The sequence below is a fragment of the Ctenocephalides felis genome, unplaced genomic scaffold (genome assembly GCF_003426905.1).
Source record: "Ctenocephalides felis isolate EL2017-DRISC unplaced genomic scaffold, ASM342690v1 CF-g0.4_SCAFFOLD_01492, whole genome shotgun sequence".
In the NCBI taxonomy this organism is placed as follows: Eukaryota; Metazoa; Arthropoda; class Insecta; order Siphonaptera; family Pulicidae; genus Ctenocephalides; species Ctenocephalides felis.
Genome location: NW_020537646.1, coordinates 52,294,599 through 52,300,598, shown reverse-complemented (window position 1 = coordinate 52,300,598; position 6,000 = coordinate 52,294,599).

Sequence of the window (6,000 nt, the reverse complement as noted above, 5' to 3'; positions counted from 1 at the left end):
TGTCAGAAACATAAGATTCTAGTAGATCAAGGAAAGCTTCAAAATTCTCAGTAGATATATCAAGTGGAACGTAAACGGTCAGGTCAATACTAATATGCTTGAATTCTTGAGGATACACTTGCAGCCAACAATATCAATCATTGGAAGGGATTCACAAATAAAGTTCAATTTTAAAGGTTCACAAGTAATATTTTTTTTAGCTGCAAGAAGTACACCACCACCACGATATTTATTGTTGATACCATAAGTTCTATCACATCTGAAAACATTGAAACTGTCGCAAAAGAATTCAGAGTTATGAACACCGTTTCTAAGCCAAGTTTCAGAAAAGGCGACGAAATCATAATCAAGATTACTAGATGCAAGCAGGCAGTCAAAAATTTTAGTGTTGAGTCCACGAACATTTTGATAGTAACATGTAAAGACATTACTATCTGTGGGCGAAGTAAGTTTAAAGAAACAATTCGAGGAACGCCATTAATATTTAACTTCCCGTAGGGCAAGTTATAGTAATCGAAAATGAAAATTTTTATATATCTTTACGTTGCAGAGATTTCTGATCATTTTGGCATACCTTAGAAAAAATGGATGTATGTGTGTGTGTGTATGTGTGTGTGTATGTGTGTGTGTATGTATGTACGTGTGTGTATGTATGTGCGGATACAAATTTTCGTCGACGATTTCGGGAACACGGATCAACCGATTTGAATAACTCAAAAAGCATTCGATTCGTATTGATAAGGAGACGTGCTGATTAGTTTTTGACGAAGGCAGGTCCAGCCGTTCCAAAGATACGGGGCAAAAAGTGCCGAAAACGGTAACACAGTTTTTAAGAGAACGGAGCGTCCGATCTTAATAATTCAAAAAACATTTGACTTATATTGACAAGATGAAGAATTGATCAAATTTTCATGAGGGCAGGTCTAGCGGCTTTGGAGATCTAACGAAAAAAGTAAAAAAAATGCCATTTGGCGGTCAAAAATGATCATTAGACATATGCACATCAAATTATCAGATATTTTATAGAGATTTTAACAATAAGTATAAATTTTGTTTGCATTCCTATGGGTTCCGTACCAATGTTTATTCGTTAGACGGCGACGCGGCGCTTACGCGCTTTGACATTTTGTCTTTATGCAGTTAAAGCAGTACGATTGCGTTGAAAAAAAGTTCAGATCTTCCCAAATATGCCAAAATAAGAAAACATTATTTTTTCCAAAAAAAATTTAAAAAAAAAAAAAAAAAATCGAAAAAAAAATTTTTTTTTCAAAAAAAAGTAATTTTTTGTCCAATTTATAGTTTCTCAAAAATCTTATTTTTTCGAAGTAAATTTTTTTTTAAAAATGTCAATCGTTTTTAAAAAAAATAATTTTTGGTACGGGAAGTTTCAGCAATTTGCCTTAAGGCACGATGCCTTAATTGCCTTAAGACAGAATTCCACTTACAGCTAGTTTAATTTTAAGATTAACTTCACCTTATTTCTCACGTTCAAGTAGCTGAGCTTTCAGTCTTTGATAATAAAGTTGTTGCCTTGGTGTCCGATCTTCAGTGATAATCAAATTCTTGAAGTGGGCATTATCTTTAATTTTCTTGCAGTTAAAAAAATTTTCTTTGGTAAGTTATTATCCTTAAAGATGATTTTAAGCGGTCTTGGCTTAAAATATGTTTGTCCCATCTTATACTGCGAACAAAAATAATCAATAATAATGATTATTGTTTTTATTCGGCATGTTGGATTTTTAACTATGACTAATGAATATACTTATATACAAGATATAAATAAATTTTGGTTTTTAATAAATATTTACACATACAGAATTTATCGAGACGCGCGATGATAATGAGCCTTATGCCTGCTCGTCGCCTTGGCATTGCGAACTTATATGGGTGTTCTTGTGCCGGCAGCGCGTGTACTAGCTTAAGTTTTCCCAACTTTTGAATGAATTTTGAATAACAAAATAAAAATGTACAGGCTTTCGAATGAACTTAAAAGTAGTCCAAAAAGCCGCACTGGTAGGAAATGGAAAATGATTTTTTTTTTACTTTTTCAAGCACTAACAAATATTTTTTTACATCATTTGTTATGAACAACATAGACAAGATTAGTGTGAAAAGAATCATGTCAATATCCTTCCGATATATCTCATATTTTTGCATGTTTTCAATGATATCTCGGGCAAATGATGAGTTAGGGAGTTTAGAGTATTTTTTCGAAAATACCTATAAAATAGTATCAAAATCATTTAATACCAAGGGCCGATTTGGTATAGAAACACGCCACGCCCTTTAGTAATTTTTTTAATTAGATTTTTCTGATGATTTTGAAACTTTTTCAAAATTTTGAAAATTGTTAGAAGTTTGAAATTTTTTTAAATTTAAAGAAAAATGTTTTTTTTTCAAATTTTTTTGAGAATTTGGAAGTTTTTGAAAAAAAAAAATGGGTGCAAAAATACGGGTATGCAGTTTTTGAAAGAACGGATCATCCGATTAGATTAATTAAAAATACATTTTGCTTGAGTAGATGGTGTGCAGAAAATGCATTCATAGAAAATTCAGTAATTTGGAAAATTTACAAAAAAAATCTAAATTTTCAAAAAAATTTAAAATTTTTCATCAAACTAAATTTTGAAAATTAAAAAAAAAAAAATGATTTCTTACAAAAATTTTGAAAATATAAAAAAAATCGAATATTTTGAAGAAATTTCAAATTCTCAAAATATTTAGAAAAAACGTTTTTTTTTAAATTCCAAAAAAATTTCAACTTCTAAAAAAAATTCAAAATTTTGAAAAAAAATCTAAATTATCAAAAAAATCAAATTTCAAAAAAGTGTATTCTTGTAAACGTACTCATAAGTTGTTCAAAAAATCAATAATAAAAGCACTTATAAGTTTACAGTATTTAATGAATAATCTATTTGAAATTATTCTAAACAATTCTTAATTATTTTCATTTCTCGAATGTCTAATTACGGTACGGAAAGTTCCAGCAATTTATCTTCAGGCACAATGCCCCACAAGTTCTTTCAAGAAAATTCTGCCCTACCTGAGGGGACCCGCCAATGCACGCTACGCCAAGTGCTCATACGGGGCCCCGCCAATTTCCACTGTAAAGCATGCCACATGTAAATGTTTCCGGATCATATTAATAGTCTTTGCAAGTGTCAACCTAACCTAAAACTGATTATATTTAAATTGAATTGTCACATTCGAAGTTTCAAGATTTTCATATATTATGACAGCGTTTTTGCATTAATTAATTAATTTTTGAATTACGAACTCCGATAATTCGGATCTCTAAATTACTTCGTATGTGGCATACCAAGAGAACAGACTGAGATTAAAAAAAAATGGAAGAATGGACAATGTTACAGCTTTGAAATAGATTTAGACGGTACCTATTCGCTATCAAAAACTCTTGTTTCTTCAGATTTTAATATTCAATCTCTATTTTTTAAAAAACATGGCTCTTCATGAAATATTTTTATCAACTATGCACAGTTTGTGCGCATCGGAAAATATTTGTACAATGGGAAAATTGGACGAGTGGACAACCCTTGATGAAAATAAAGTAAGTAAGTAGCATTTTTAAATAAAACTCATGTTTTATCATAAGGTCAGTAAACAAAACTCACTGACAGAAAGCATAGTGAAAAATTATTTCATTACATAAATGTCTATTTCAAAAAAAAAATTGGAAAATCAGTTATGGCTTTATCAACATACCGTAGTTAGTCTGTATTTGTATTGTAATCGTCCCAAAATCAAAATGGATAATTATTGCATATCTTTACGTTTTAGAGGTTAATGAACAATATAGCAGATTCTATAAATAATGGATGGTTGTTTTTTTTGTATAGCGAAGGAAATGTCGGACTCAATACCGCTCTGGTATAATACCGACTAAAACCTCAGCTTTGCCCTTGCCTCTGGTCCCCACAGAAGCCGCCGTTAGGCATTACTTCGTGTGGGGAGGATCTAGAATAAATAATGGATGTGTGTGTGTATATGTGGATACAATTTTTCGTCGACTGAATAGTTGAAAATGAATAGTTCAAAAAGCAATCAATTTCTATTGATAGGGAGTTGTGATGATTACTTTTTGGGAAGGGTCAGACCAGCCGTTTCGGAGCGAAGAGTGCAAAAAATAGAAATCGAGTTTTTAGAAGTACGGAGCATCGGATTTGAATGATCAATTCCTAATGATGGGAAGAAGTGTTGATCAGCTTTTGGCAAAGACAGATCTAGCCATTTTAGAGATACGGAGTTAATGTGCAATAAATAGCAGTTTTTGAGAGAACGAAACATTCGATTTGAATGAATATTGAAAATAATTTGTATTTTAATCTCAGTTATAGCTAAAATTCTAAGGCTCACTTATATACCTGAGATGCATATTTATGCATATATATAAGTTTATTTATATAAACGCCATCATCCAATATACACGTATAAACTTTAATATTTTGTCTATAATATATAAATAATGAAAATTACACTATTTATAATAATATATTTGAAAACATTTAATATTCCTTAAATATTTCATTACGGAACTGGAAGTTCCAGCAACTCGCCTTAAGTAACTTGGTAAGTTATTGTAATCGTCCAAAAATTTAAATTTAAAATTTTTACATTTCTTCACGTGTATGTATGTATGGATTTTTCGTCCATGTTTTCGGGCGCACGGATCAACCGATTTATCAGAGCTAAATGTGCAAAAAAAATTGTTTAAATTGTTTTTTCAAAAATATTTTTTTTGTATATCGAAAATAATTCAGATTTTAATTGTAATTCTGACTTAAGTTCTAATATACGTACTTTAAACAAATATTTTCAACTTTGCGATTTAGTTTATATAATTATATATATATATATATATATATATATATATATATATATATATATCAGACAATGTTACAGTATTAACTTCCTGTAGGGTAAGTTATTGTAATCGTTCAAAAATCGAAATTATTTTTTTTTTACATTTCTTCACGTTTTGAAGGTTTCTGAACATTTTGGAATAGCTGAGAAAAAATGGATGTGTGTGTGTGTATTAGAGATGGGTAACTCACTCCGGAGTTATCACTCCGAAACAACTCTACCCTCGGAGTGAACCCGAGTGGAGTTGACTCACAGGATTTGTCATATCCGACTTCCCTAAACTCGTACTAATACAAAGATTTGGGTCGAAAGAAGTGTTTTTTTTTCTCGTCTCACAGGAAGTTTCAGGACTTTCCAGGAATATAATGTCTCAAAATAATCTTATTTTGTATTCTATATTCTTAATACGATAATGTTTGTCCGTAAATGAGCTCTTTCAATGGTATACAACCAGCTAAAAATATTTAGTATTATATTATAACTTTTAAAAAATTGCGATTTTATAATTGTGTGTAAGTAATAGTATGCTAATCAAACTACCTGATGTATTATTAATTCTCAAAAAGAAAATAATAAAAGAATGTGAGTTATTATTATTACGTGAAAAATATTATACAAAAAAATTGTTCTTATTTCATATATAAGGTTTGCTACATTATTTTCATATAAAAACAAGCATATTCAAAGAATTCTATACTTTCTTTTCAAAAATAATTACAAAATTGATTTTGATTCCCAAGTTTTTTTGTCAATTTGAGATTTGTATGCATATTGAAATGCATAAAAATGAACAATGTTTGAACTATTTGAAAACTATTAAGTCTTAATAAAACCTTAGATATGTTAACAACACACTAGAGAACACATTTGTGTCAACTATTATGTTTCAAAGTTGTCGGAGTTGTGGAGTTGTTAAGTGGATATAACTCCTCTCTGAAGCGGAGTCAAATCCTAACAGATCCGGCTTCGGATATGATAAGCCCATCTCTAGTGTGTATATATATGTATGGATACAATTTTTCTTCCACGTTTTCGGGCGCACGGATCAACCGATTTGAATGGTTTAAAAAACATTCGATTCCTATTGATAGGGAGATGTGCTGAATAGTTTTTGGCAAA